Source organism: Mauremys reevesii, linkage group 14 (assembly GCF_016161935.1).
Source record: "Mauremys reevesii isolate NIE-2019 linkage group 14, ASM1616193v1, whole genome shotgun sequence".
Taxonomy (NCBI): domain Eukaryota; kingdom Metazoa; phylum Chordata; order Testudines; family Geoemydidae; genus Mauremys; species Mauremys reevesii.
The window spans coordinates 13,919,840-13,933,733 of NC_052636.1; the positions used below are offsets into that span (position 1 = coordinate 13,919,840).

The 13,894-nt window shown below is 66.1% G+C and overlaps 1 pseudogene; it reads left to right on the forward strand.

Moving 5' to 3' along the window:
• The first annotated feature begins 4,661 nt into the window (after window positions 1-4,661).
• LOC120381915 lies at window positions 4,662-7,035 on the forward strand (annotated as a pseudogene).
• Window positions 7,036-13,894: the final 6,859 nt, after the last annotated feature.

Consider the following 13,894-nt stretch of genomic DNA (forward strand, 5'->3'; position numbering starts at 1 on the left):
CAAACCCTCCTAAGGGGATGGTGCTTGCTGGAGGCTGGTGGGCTCCCCCCAGGAACACTAGCCGGCACCTGCTTGGCCTATGAGATGTCACCTTCTTCAGTCCTGGAGCAGAGCCCAGCTGGCGACACCCCTGGCTTCCAAGGTGCGCAGCGGACGACGGTGCCTTTCCCGGCATGCTGACGTCTGCTGCTCTCTGGTCAGCCTGGGGAGCCCACGGCAGTCCTGTTCCCGACAAGCCTTGGTATGAAACCCCAGCCCCTCCCCTGGCTGCCGACGGCACCCGCTCGTGCCTGATTGGTGGGAGTGGACGAGGAAAAGTCCCACGATAGCAGAGCCAGGAGGATGGGGGAATAAAGGGCCTTTCCCTTCTGTTTTATTGCTCCCCAGTCACTTACTGCAAGAAGTGCCATTCACGGGGTGCAGTACATCCCACCGCTGCCACCAGTTGTCATGGAGTCCCCGGGCGATGCTCTGGCACTGCTCCCTACGAAGCCAGGCAGGACTCTGGGGGAGCCTCCTCTCTGTCAGCATAACGTCACCAGGGCAAGAAGCTTCAACGGCTTCCACCTTCCTGGGTCTGACCTCGGAGCATCCAGCATCCCCTGCCCCACCATGCACTTCTCGCAGTGAGTCCCTGCCCCCAAACTCCGCAGCCAGACGTGACTCTCAGCCAGCCGGTAAAACAGAAGGTTTATTAGACAACAGGAGCATGGTCTAAAACAGCTTGTAGGTACAGACAACAGGACCCCTCAGTCAGGTCCATCTTGGGGCACGGAGGCCAGAGACCCTCTGCCCTCCCTCCATTTCCCCAGCCAGCTCCAAACTGAAACTCTCCAGCCCCTCCTCTGCCTTTGTCTCTTTCCCAGGCCAGGAGGCCACCTGATCTCTTTGTTCTCCAACACCTTCAGTTGGCACCTTGCAGGGGAGGGGCCCAGGCCATCAGGAGACAGGGCGTTGGCCATTCTCTGTGCAGACACAATTGCACTGGCCCTCTAAGGCTCTGCACCAATCACACCACCTTATCCCACCACCTAGATACCTAAGAACTGCATAGGGGAAACTGAGGCACCCACACAGTATTCAGAGAAAACATTGAGAATATTCCCACTTTGTCACACCATCCCCGTACACGCCATCCATCCACCCATCCATCCCTGTATACGCCATCCATCCATCCCTCCATCCCTGTATACGCCATCCATCCATCCCTCCATCCCCATACACGCCAACCATCCATCCCTCCATCCCCATACACGCCAACCATCCATCCCTCCATCCCCGTACACGCCATCCATCCACCCATCCATCCCTGTATACGCCATCCATCCATCCCTCCATCCCCATACACACCAACCATCCATCCCTCCATCCCCGTATACGCCATCCATCCATCCATCGCCATACACAGCTATCCATCCATCCATCCATCCATCCCTCCATCCCCATACACACCATCCATCCCTCCCTCCATACCCGTATACACCATCCATCCATCGCCATACACAGCTATCCATCCATCCATCCATCCATCCCCATACACAGCTCTCCATCCATCCATCCATCCATCCCCATACACAGCTCTCCATCCATCCATCCATCCATCCTCATACACATCCATCCATCCATCCATCCATCCCTCCATCCCCATACACAGCTATCCATCCATCCCCATACACAGCTATCCATCCATCCATCCATCCATCCTCATACTCAGCTATCCATCCCCATACATGCCATCTATCCACCCATCCATCCCCGTATACGCCATCCATCCATCCCTCCATCCCCATACACGCCAATCATCCATCCCTCCATCCCCGTATACGCCATCCATCCATCCATCCCCATACACAGCTATCCATCCATCCATCCATCCATCCATCCCCATACACAGCTATCCATCCATCCTCATACACAGCCATCCATCCATCCATCCATCCCCATACACAGCTATCCATCCATCCATCCATCCATCCACCCCCATACACAGCTATCCATCCATCCATCCATCCATCCATCCATCCATCCCCATACACACCATCCATCCATCCATCCTACATCCACCAGGACTCTCATCCAGCCAGTAAAGCAGAAGGTTTATTTAGACGACAGGAACACAGTCCATCACAGGTCTTGCAGGCCCAGATAACCAGATCCCCCAGGTCCATCTTGGGGCCTCCATCCCTCCATCCCGGGATCAGAGCTCATCCATCCTGCTCCTCTCTTCTTCATCCCACGTTCGACTCCCATCCATCCATCCATCCCTCCTCTCCATCCTCCGCCTCCTTCCTTTGTCTCCCTGGCCAGAGGTGTCACCTCCATCCCCCATCCCCATACACAGCTATCCATCCATCCTGACACTCACCTAAACCTCTGGCTCTCCCCTCCCCCGCACAGACAGTCTGTACTTCCTACTCTATCACACTCATACACAACTATCCATCCCCATACATGCCATCCATCCACCCATCCATTCCCATATACGCCATCCATCCATCCCTCCATCCCCATACACGCCAACCATCCATCCCTCCATCCCCGTATACGCCATCCATCCATCCCTCCATCCCCATACACGCCATCTATCCACCCACCCATCTGTCCCCGTACACGCCATCCACCCACCCATCCCCATACACAGCTATCCATCCATCCATCCGTCCGTCCCCATACACGCCATCTATCCACCCATTCATCCCTGTACACACTATCCATCCATCCATCCCTCCATCCCCATACACAGCCATCCATCCGTCTGTCCGGCCATCCATTTCCATCCATCCATCCCTCCATCCCCATACACAGCTATCCATCCATCCATCCATCCCCATACACGCCATCTATCCACCCACCCATCCATCCCCGTACACACCATCCATCCCTCCATCCCCATACACAGCTATCCATCCATCCATCCCTCCATCCCCATACACAGCTATCCATCCATCCATCCCTCCATCCCCATACACAGCTATCCATCCATCCATCCATCCATCCCCATACACAGCTATCCATCCATCCATCCATCCATCCCCATACACAGCTATCCATCCATCCCCATACACAGCTATCCATCCATCCATCCATCCATCCCCATACACAGCTATCCATCCATCCATCCATCCATCCATCCATCCATCCATCCATACCCATACACGCCATATATCCACCCACCCATCCATCCCCGTACACACCATCCATCCCTCCATCCCCATACACAGCTATCCATCCATCCCTCCATCCCCATACACAGCTATCCATCCATCCATCCATCCCTCCATCCATACTATCCATCCATCCACCCATCCATCCATCACACACCATCCATCCCTCCATCCCCATACACAGCTATCCATCCGTCCATCCATCCATCCTCATACACAGCTATCCATCCATCCATCCATCCATCCATCCCCGTACACAGCTATCCATCCATCCATCCATCCATCCATCCCCGTACACAGCTATCCATCCATCCATCCATCCATCCCCGTACACAGCTATCCATCCATCCATCCATCCCTCCATCCCCATACACAGCTATCCATCCATCCATCCATCCATCCATCCATCCATCCCCATACACAGCTATCCATCCATCCCTCCATCCCCGTATACGCCATCCATCCATCCATCCATCCCTCCATCCCCATACACAGCTATCCATCCATCCATCCATCCATCCATCCATCCAGCCAGCCACCCAGCCAGCCATCCATCCTTCCATCCATCCATCCCCGTACACAGCTATCCATCCATCCATCCATCCATCCATCCCCATACACAGCTATCCATCCATCCATCCATCCATCCCCATACACAGCTATCCATCCATCCATCCATCCATCCATCCCCATACACAGCTATCCATCCATCCATCCATCCATCCCCATACACAGCTATCCATCCGTCCATCCATCCATCCCCATACACAGCTAGCCATCCATCCATCCATCCATCCATCCATCCATCCATCCATCCCCATACACAGCTATCCATCCGTCCATCCATCCATCCCCGTACACAGCTATCCATCCATCCATCCATCCATCCATCCATACCCATACACGCCATATATCCACCCACCCATCCGTCCCCGTACACACTATCCATCCGTCCATCCCTCCATCCCCATACACAGCTATCCATCCATCCCTCCATCCCCATACACAGCTATCCATCCATCCATCCCTCCATCCCCATACACAGCTATCCATCCATCCATCCATCCCCATACACAGCTATCCATCCATCCATCCATCCATCCATCCATACCCATACACGCCATATATCCACCCACCCATCCGTCCCCGTACACACCATCCATCCCTCCATCCCCATACACAGCTATCCATCCATCCATCCATCCATCCATCCCCGTACACAGCTATCCATCCATCCATCTATCCACCCATCTGTCCCCGTACACAGCTATCCATCCATCCATCCATCCATCCATCCATCCATCCATCCCCGTACACACCATCCATCCATCCATCCATCCTGGATTCTCCCAGCTCCCTCCCCCTCCCAACTCCAGTGATCCTGCTCCCACCCTTGTCCCCCCCGCTTTCCCCCCCAGTGCTGACCTCACTCCCATTCCAGCCAATGGGGCGGCAGAACAGCTCCTGCGCGGAAGGCGCCACTGTGACATCGCCCGTTTACGTACGGTTTGCAGCAGTCGGTTACCGGCCCCCCCCCGGTGCCGGCGACAGGATCCCGGCGTCCGGGTCCCTCCCTCCCGCTCGCACCGTGAGCAGAGCCGGGGGGCGGGGGCGGGGCGCTCCTGGCCGGGGGTAACCCTGGCGATAGGGGCTGTCGGGTGGGGAAACCACCCCAGATCCAGCGCCCCCCAGAGGGGACGGGCCCCTGCCCCATTCCCTGCCCCCCTGAGCCAGCCAGTCCCCGCCCTGGGGCCGGGTGGGAGCCGGCGCCCCCCAGAGGGGACAGGCCCCTGCCCCATTCCCCGCCCCCCTGAGCCAGCCAGTCCCCGCCCTGGGGCCGGGTGGGAGCCGGCGCCCCCCAGAGGGGACAGGCCCCTGCCCCATTCCCCGCCCCCCTGAGCCAGCCAGTCCCTGCCCTGGGGCCGGGTGGGAGCCGGTGCCCCCCAGAGGGGACAGGCCCCTGCCCCATTCCCCGCCCCCCTGAGCCAGCCAGTCCCTGCCCTGGGGCCGGGTGGGAGCCGGCGCCCCCTATAGGGGCCAGGCCCCTGCCCCATTCCCTGCCCCATTCCCTGCCCCAGCCAGTCGTAACGTGGCCGTTGGGTGTCTCTCTCTCTCCTCAGGCCATGGCCGCCCACGTGCCCCTGCCCCCTGGCCTGCCCCAGCTGCTCAAAGCCGGCACCAGGTGCTTCTCCGGCCTGCAGGAGTCGCTCTTCAGCCACATCACGGCCTGCCGGGCCCTGGCCCTCTGCCTGCGCACCTCCTACGGGCCCCAGGGCCGCACCAAACTGGTGATCACCCCCCTGGGCAAGACCCTGTGCACGGCCCACGCCGGCACCATCCTGCGGGCGCTGGAGCTGGAGAACCCGGTGGCCCGGCTGCTGGGCGCGGCCAGCCAGGCCCAGGAGGAGGAGACGGGCGACGGGGCCAACGCCGTGGTGCTGCTGGCCGGGGCGCTGCTGGAGAACGCCGAGCAGCTGCTGCGCGCCGGCCTGCCCGTGGCCGCCGTGCGGGACGGCTACCACGCGGCCTGCAAGGAAGCCGTGCGGCTGCTGCCCGGCCTGGCCTGCCCCGCGCCGGCGGATCTCCGGGACCCGGACGGGGTGGCCTGGGCCCTGCGTGCCGCCGTGGGCAGCAAGCTCTTCGGCTACCAGGATTTCCTGGCCGGGCTGGTGGCCCGGTGCTGCGTGGCCGCGCTGAGCCCGGACGGCGCCTTCGAGCCCGACAACGTGCGCCTCTGCAAGGTGCCGGGGGGCGGCGTCACCGACTCCCGCCTGCTGGAGGGGATGGTCTTCTGCACGGAGGCCGAGAGCCGGGCCCACCAGGCGCACGAGGCCCGGATCGCCGTCTACCGCTGCCCCTTCGCCCTGGCCCGCGGCGAGGCCAAGGGCACGGCGCTGTTCCAGGGGGCGGCGGAGCTGCGGGCGTACGGCGACGCCGAGGAGGAGCTGCTGGGGCAGCGCGTCCGGGCCATCGCCGAGGCGGGGCCGGCGTGGTGGTGGTGGGCGGGCGGGTGGACCCGCTGGCCCTGCAGTACGCCGACCAGCTGGGGCTGATGGTGGTGCGGCTCGGCTCCCGGCTGGAGCTGCAGCGCCTGTGCCGGGCCGTGGGCGCCGTCCCGCTGGCCAGCCTGGAGCCTCCGCCGCCCGGCGCCATGGGGCACTGCCGGCGCGTCTACCTGAGCGAGATCGGGGGCACGGCCGTGGTGGTTTTCCGCCAGGACGGCGGCGCCTGCCCCGTGGCCACCGTCCTGCTGCGGGGGGCCACCGACGAGCTGCTCTGCAGCCTGGAGGAGGCGGTGACGGACGGGCTGAACACCTACAAGGCCCTGGTGAGCGACCGCCGGCTGCTGCCCGGGGCAGGGGCCACGGAGATGGCCCTGGCCGTGCGGCTGGCCACGCTCGGCACCTACCTCCCCGGCCTGGAGCACTACGGCGTCCTGGAGTTCGCCCAGGCGCTGAAGACCCTGCCGGCGGCGCTGGCCGAGAACGCCGGGCTGCCGGTCAGCGAGACCATGGCGGCGCTGGAGGCCCTGCACCAGCTGGGGACGGCCAGCGCCGGCGTCCGGCCGGGCGAGGGGGGGGCTCCCACCATGGACGCCGCCCGGGAGGGGGTGCTGGACTCCCTGCTGGTGAAGGAGCGGGTCCTCCGCCTGGCGGCCCACACGGCTACCACCCTGCTGGGCGTCAGCCACATCCTGGTGGCCAAGAAGAGCGGGGGGCCCAGGGTCCGGGGGGAGAACCCCAACTGGGACCTGGAACCCGACGCCCTGGAGTGAGCCGCTGGCGACCCGCGGCCACATGGACACGGGCCCCCGCCGGCCCTGCCCCCCCCCGCCCGTTGGCACCCCAATAAACAGCTGCTCACCGCGTTACGCAGACTCCGCCCTCAGTCCTGCCCTCCCCCTCCCCGTCGCGCCGGGTGCTGCACAGACCCCCTGGTACCTTCCAGAGGAGAGCGCCCCCTGCTGAGCCCCCCGCCCCGCTCCCTGCCCCACAGCGCCCCCTAGTGCCGCCCTGGGGCCAGCCCCCTGCCAGGGGAGAGCGCCCCCTGCTGAGTCCCCTGCCCCGCTCCCTGCCCCACAGCGCCCCCTGGGGCCAGCCCCCTGCCAGGGGAGAGCGCCCCCTGCTGAGCCCCCTGCCCCGCTCCCTGCCCCACGGCGCCCCCTAGCGCCCCCCTGGGGCCAGCCCCGCCTGCCAGGGGAGAGCGCCCCCTGCTGAGCCCTCAGCCCCGCTCCCTGCCCCACAGCGCCCCCTGGGGCCAGCCCCCTGCCAGGGGAGAGCGCCCCCTGCTGAGCCCCCCTGCCCTGCTCCCTGCCCCCCAGCGCCCCCAGCGCTGCATTAGGTGTAGGGTCGCTCTCCCCTCACTGTCTGCGCAGGGACCTGGTTCTCACTCCAGTTTCCAGACCCAGTGACTCCACTCGGCCTCCCCGCAGCCCCCACCAGACGGGCTGGTCCTGCCGGCAGCGCAGGAGCCCAACGACCCGGGCCGTGCCGCTGGGCCAGGATCTCCACGCGGGCATCCACCGCGGGCCCAACGGCCAGAGCCCGAGCGTCCCCAAGCTACCGTGCCAGCCCCCTCCCCCGTCGCGTCTTCCAGCACGGCTTGTCCACCCCACCGCTGCACATATGGCAGAACCCGCTCCATGTCAGAGACGGGGAAACTGAGGCACAGAAAGGGTACTAGAGAGGGCCGGGGAGAGAACCCAGGAGTCCTGGCTCCCAGCTCCCCCCTGCTCTAACCACCAGCCCCCACTCCCCTCCCAGAGCCGGGGAGAGAACCCAGGAGTCCTGGCTCCCAGCCCCCCCCTGCTCTAACCACCAGCCTCCACTCCCCTCCCAGAGCCGGGGCGAGAACCCAGGAGTCCTGGCTCCCAGCCCCCCCTGCTCTAACCCACCAGCCCCCACTCCCCTCCCGGCACCGGGGAGAGAACCCAGGAGTCCTGGCTCCCAGCCCCCCCTGCTCCAACCCACCAGCCCCCACTCCCCTCCCAGAGCCAGGGACAGAACCCAGGAGTCCTGGCTCCCAGCCCCCACCACATTCTACCCCGATGGGGAGGGGACACTTTACTCCTGGGGGGGCTGATGGGGGTGGGAGAGGAGGGGCTGAGCAGATTCTCCAGGGGCCGTAATTAAGCCCCGGCAGGAGAAGTGCCCTTGATTGCATTTCCATTTAAACCAGCGCTAATGACACCTCCCCTAGGCCCAGCCCCCCTCCCGCCGCAGCTAAGTATGGGGGGGCCGGTGACACCCCGTCTCTATCCCCACACGCACCCATCCCCCCCCATACCCCCCTCCTGCCCAAACCAATCCTGCCCCAAATCCCTTCCCCAGCGCCGGCACCGTAACTATAACAACGCGGCCCGGGGGGGCCGCCGGGGGCTGGGGGGGAGGCTGGGTCTGGCCAAGGCGGGGGGCCGGGAAGGGCCCGGCGCAGAAGTTAAACATTGACGGCTGGGAAAGGTCAGGTCCCCGTGGGGGCAGATGCCAGGGTGGCCCTGCCCGGCTACGCGCCATGGGGGGGCCCTGGGAGCCGGCCTGTGCCAGCCCAGGGCCCATCCCAGCCCCCCGCCCCCTCGGGGAGTGGGGGGGGGGGCTCAGCGGGGGGGGCAGCAAAGGCATGAATCTCCCACATCTTGCCTGAGACTGAACACTGGGGTCAGTGCCAATGGCTGCCGGTGCCCCTCACTCCCGACCCGCAGCCCCCTTGCACCTCAACCCTGCCCCCCCCGAGCCCTGCCGGTCCCCCTCACTCCCGACCCGCAGCCCCTGCCCCCAGCCCTGCCGGTGCCCCTCACTCCCGACCCGCAGCCCCTTGCACCTCAAGCCCTGCCCCGAGCTCTGCCGGTGCCCCTCACTCCCGACCCGCAGCCCCCGTGCACCTCAACCCTGCCCCCCGATCTGCTGGTGCCCCTCACTCCCGACCCGCAGCCCCTGCCCCCAGCCCTGCCGGTGCCCCTCACTCCCGACCCGCAGCCCCCTTGCACCTCAACCCTGCCCCCCCGAGCCCTGCCGGTCCCCCTCACTCCCGACCCGCAGCCCCCTTGCACCTCAACCCTGTCCCCCCGAGCCCTGCCGGTGCCCCTCACTCCCGACCTGCAGCCCCTGCACCACAACCCTGCCCCCCAGCCCTGCCGGTGCCCCTCACTCCCGACCCGCAGCCCCCGTGCACCTCAACCCTGCCCCCCCCGATCTGCTGGTGCCCCTCACTCCCGACCCGCAGCCCCTGCCCCCCCCAGCTCTGCCGGTGCCCCTCACTCCCGACCCGCAGCCCCCTGCTAGCCCAGCCCTGGGCTCCCCGAATGGCTCTGTCTCTCCCCCACAGTTCAGCTCAGGATCGGCTGGGACATATCGGGGTGGCTGGAACTGGCTGGCTCACAGGAGGGGGCCTGTCTGTGGGGCTGTTTGGGGCCGGGGGGGGGGGGGCGGGGAGGTGCTGTCTCTCACTCCTTTCCCACCAGCACGGAGGGAACCCAGGAGTCCTGGCTCCCAGCGCAGGCAGGCCCAGTAGCGGGGGCGGGTTGGGCCGGTCTCTGGTTTCCAGTTGATTTATCCCCTTGTTAATGAAGCCGGATTCCAGCCGTCGCCTGGGATCTCACCGTGATGGGGGGCGGCGGGGGGGGGCTGTCAAGGAGCGACCCCCCCAGGCCCCCTCCAGGCCCCTCCAACCTCCCCCTCCTCCGCCAGCCCCCCCAGGCCCCTCCGGCTGCCTCTTGTTCACACTCGCTGGGTTCTGCATCGCGTTGTGACACCTCTCCTGACGCCTTCCGAGACACCCCCCCAGCCCCCCGCCTCCACCTGCTCCCGTCCCCACCCCCTGCTGCCCCCATATCCCCACCCCTCATCTTCTCAGTCAGCCCCTCGCCACTGCCCCCTCCCTGCGCAGTCACCCCTTCCCCTTACCCCGGGATCCCCAGCCCTGCCGGTGCCCCAGCCCTGCCGGTGCCCCTCACTCCCGACCCCCAGCCCCTGCCCCCAGCTCTGCCGGTGCCCCTCACTCCCGACCCGCAGCCCTGCCAGCCCAGTCCTGCCCCGCAGCTCTGCCGGTGCCCCTCACTCCCGACCCGCAGCCCCTGCCAGCCCAGCCCTGCCCCCCAGCTCTGCCGGTGCCCCTCACTCCCGACCCGCAGCCCCTGCTAGCCCAGCCCTGCTCCCCAGCTCTGCCGGTGCCCCTCACTCCCGACCCGCAGCCCCTGATAGCCCAGCCCCGCCCCCCAGCCCTGCCGGTGCCCTCACTCCCGACCCGCAGCCCCTGCCAGCCCAGCCCTGCCCCAGCCCTGCCGGTGCCCTCACTCCCGACCCGCAGCCCCTGCCAGCCCGGCCCTGCCCCCCAGCCCTGCCGGTGCCCCTCACTCCCGACCCGCAGCCCCTGCCCGCCCAGCCCTGACCCCCAGCCCTGCCGGTGCCCCTCACTCCCGACCCGCAGCCCCTGCCAGCCCAGCCCTGCCGGTGCCCCGCACGCCCGACCGCAGCCCTGCCCCAGCTCTGCCGGTGCCCCTCACTCCCGACCCGCAGCCCCCTCCTACCCCCATCCCCGTCTCTCCCAGCCCCCCGCCCTGGTGCCGGGCTGGCCTGGGAGTGTGGGAAGCCGGGGACATTTGCAGCCAGCCCCCGCCGCCCCCCACGCGTGATTGATGGGGATTTTTAATTAAAACTCGATATTTTCTCTCCTCTATTAAATGTCTGTTTCTAGGGAACCCCCCCACCCCCCCCCACCGTCTGACAGAGCCGGGCCTGGCGTCTCTCGCCCTGTTTGCTGAGAGCACAGCTGGGGCCAATGTCCCCCCCCGCCCCCCCTCTCCCGGCCCCGGCTGCAGCTGGGACGATACAGAGACCACATGGGGCCTGTCCCCTCTAGGGGGCGCCGGCTCCCACCCGGCCCCAGGGCGGGGACTGGCTGGCTCAGGGGGGCGGGGAATGGGGCAGGAGCCTGTCCCCTCTAGGGGGCGCCGGCTCCCACCCGGCCCCAGGGCGGGGACTGGCTGGCTCAGGGGCGGGAATGGGGCAGGGCCTGTCCCCTAGGGGCGCCGGCTCCCACCCGTCCCCAGGGCAGGGACTGGCTGGCTCAGGGGGGCGGGGAATGGGGCAGGAGCCTGTCCCCTCTAGGGGGCGCCGGCTCCCACCCGGCCCCCGGGCGGGACTGGCTGGCTCAGGGGCGGGAATGGGGCAGGGGCCTGTCCCCTCTGGGGGGCGCCGGCTCCCCCCGGCCCCCGGGCCCCTTCTCGGAGGGGTACGAGTATTACAAGCTGCACCTGGTGCCGGGCGATCAGGCCCGGGCGTGCGAGACGTGCGACCGGCCCGAGCACGACGTGCGATTCACCATCAGGTCCCAGGGGTTCAGCCCCCACCTGTGGGGCCACAACCCGACCCCCAATTTCTAACCCTGACCTCTGACCCCAACCATAACCCCTGACCTCTAACCCTGCCCCAACCCCTGACCCCTAACCTCTGACCCTCAACCCTGATCCCGAGCCCCTCCCCCAACCCTGTCCCAAACCCCCCCCCTCCCCCCATCCCCAGTGTGAGACCCTCGTCCCCCCGCCCCCACCTGGGGCAGCCCAGAGCTCACCCCCACCTCCATGAGTTCTAGTCCCCCCAGGCCACGCCGAGGGCTCGGCCGCTGCTCCCCACCTGGCTGCCCCCCAGGCCCCACAGCAGATCACAGCTCACTCCTGCCCCCCCCACCCACTGCACCCCACTGAGCATCGGGACACAACCGGCCCCAGCCCCCCAGTGGGGCCAGCCCCTTGCCCAGCGTGCAGCCAATCACTGGGGAGCTCCAGTGGCAGGGGGGTGCTGTCCCCCGGCAGCGAGTGCCAGCCCCAGGGCAGCCCCACACGCCCCTCCCAGAGCCGGGGAGAGAACCCAGGAGTCCTGGCTCCCAGCCCCCCGGCTCTAACCACCAGCCCCCACTCCCCTCCCAGAGCCGGGGAGAGAACCCAGGAGTCCTGGCTCCCAGCCCCCCTGCTCTAACCACCAGCCCCCACTCCCCTCCCAGAGCCGGGGAGAGAACCCAGGAGTCCTGGCTCCCAGCCCCCCTGCTCTAACCACCAGCCCCCACTCCCCTCCCAGAGCCGGGGAGAGAACCCAGGAATCCTGGCTCTCAGCCCCCCCTGTTCTAACCCCGCAGCCCCCACTCCCCTCCCAGAGCCGGGGAGAGAACCCAGGAGTCCTGGCTCCCAGCCCCCGCTGCTCTAACCCACCAGCCCCCACTCCCCTCCCAGAGCCGGGGAGAGAACCCAGGAGTCCGGGCTCTCTGCACAGAGCGGGGGGGATGGTGCCCACAGGCCGCTTTACTTGGCAGTAGACAAACATGACCTAATTGGGGACTGACCCCAGGCGACCCCCAGCTGGCAGTGCGGCCCTGGGGCTTGATGAGCTAATAGCCCCTCCCGTCCGTCCCTCGTTAGCTGCACACACACCCCACTCTGGGCCCCCCACATCGCTCCTGTGAGGGTTGGCAGGGGGTGGGCGGGAACATGTGGAGGGACAGCTAAGTGCCAGGACTCCTGGGTTCTCTCCCCGGCTCTGGAAGGGGAGTGGGGGCTGGTGGGTTAGAGTAGGGGTGGGGGCTGGGAGCCAGGACTCCTGGGTTCTCTCCTCAGCTCTGGGAGGGGAGTGGGGGCTGGTGGGTTAGAGCAGGTGGGGGGCTGGGAGCCCGGACTCCTGGGTTCTCTCCCCAGCTCTGGGTGGTGAATGGGGCCTGGTGATTGGGGGCAGGAGCCAGGACACCTGGGTTCTGTTCCAAGTTACTCCCCACCCCCCCCCAGCCCCGACCTGAGGCCTGATCTTAACCACGCCCCCTCAAGGGGAAACACCCCACCCCAGCCCACCCCCACGAGCTGCCCGGCCCCCCACCCCCACCGTCGCTTCTGCCGCTAACCATGTAGCGTGAGGCCGTTATGTGAACGGATCTGACAGCAGCCGGCGCGGCCCCCCCACCCCTCCTACCCCCCCCAGGGCAGAGTCTGTCCCATGCACCATGGATCTAATGAGGCTTCTCACCCCACCCCCACCCCGCATGCAGCCCCTCTGGTGTTGGCAAAGGCCTGGATTTCGGCTGCTGCTCGGCCTGGCTTAGATCAGCTGGGAACAGAGACAGCCCCCGCCCTCTGTCACATCCAGGGCCCTTGTCAGGGTGAGGCAGGGACAGGGACATGGGAGGTTATTTCGGGGGAGAGAGACACCAGGAAAAATGCACCAAGAAAAGCAGAGTGAGGTGGGAAGTGGGGCAGGGGCCTGTCCCCTCTGGGGGGCGCCGGCTCCCCCCCGGCCCCACGGCGAGGACTGGCTGGCTTGGGGGCGGGGGGGCAGGGAATGGGACATGAGAACTTTTCTCCCTCGGGGGCACCAGCAGTGATCCGGCCCCAGGTGCCCCCCAAACTAGGGATCTGAATCCCCCGTGAATATTCCCCCCACGCTGAGAGAAAGGGGGGAGTGTGTGGGGATCGAGAGAGAGAGCAATGGGAATAGATAGGGAGACAGATAGAGGGTGCTTATAGGAATAGACAGACAGAATATGAACGGGAATAGATAGACAGGCAGACAGACAGACAGGGTGTGATCGGGAATAGACGGAGAGACAGGTAGAGGGTGTGAACGGGAATAGACGGACAGACAGACAGACAGGCAGGGTGTGATCGGGAATAGACGGAGAGACAGGTAGAGGGTGCGAACGGGAATTGACAGGCAGACAGACAGACAGACAGGCAGAGCGTGCGAACGGGAATTGAC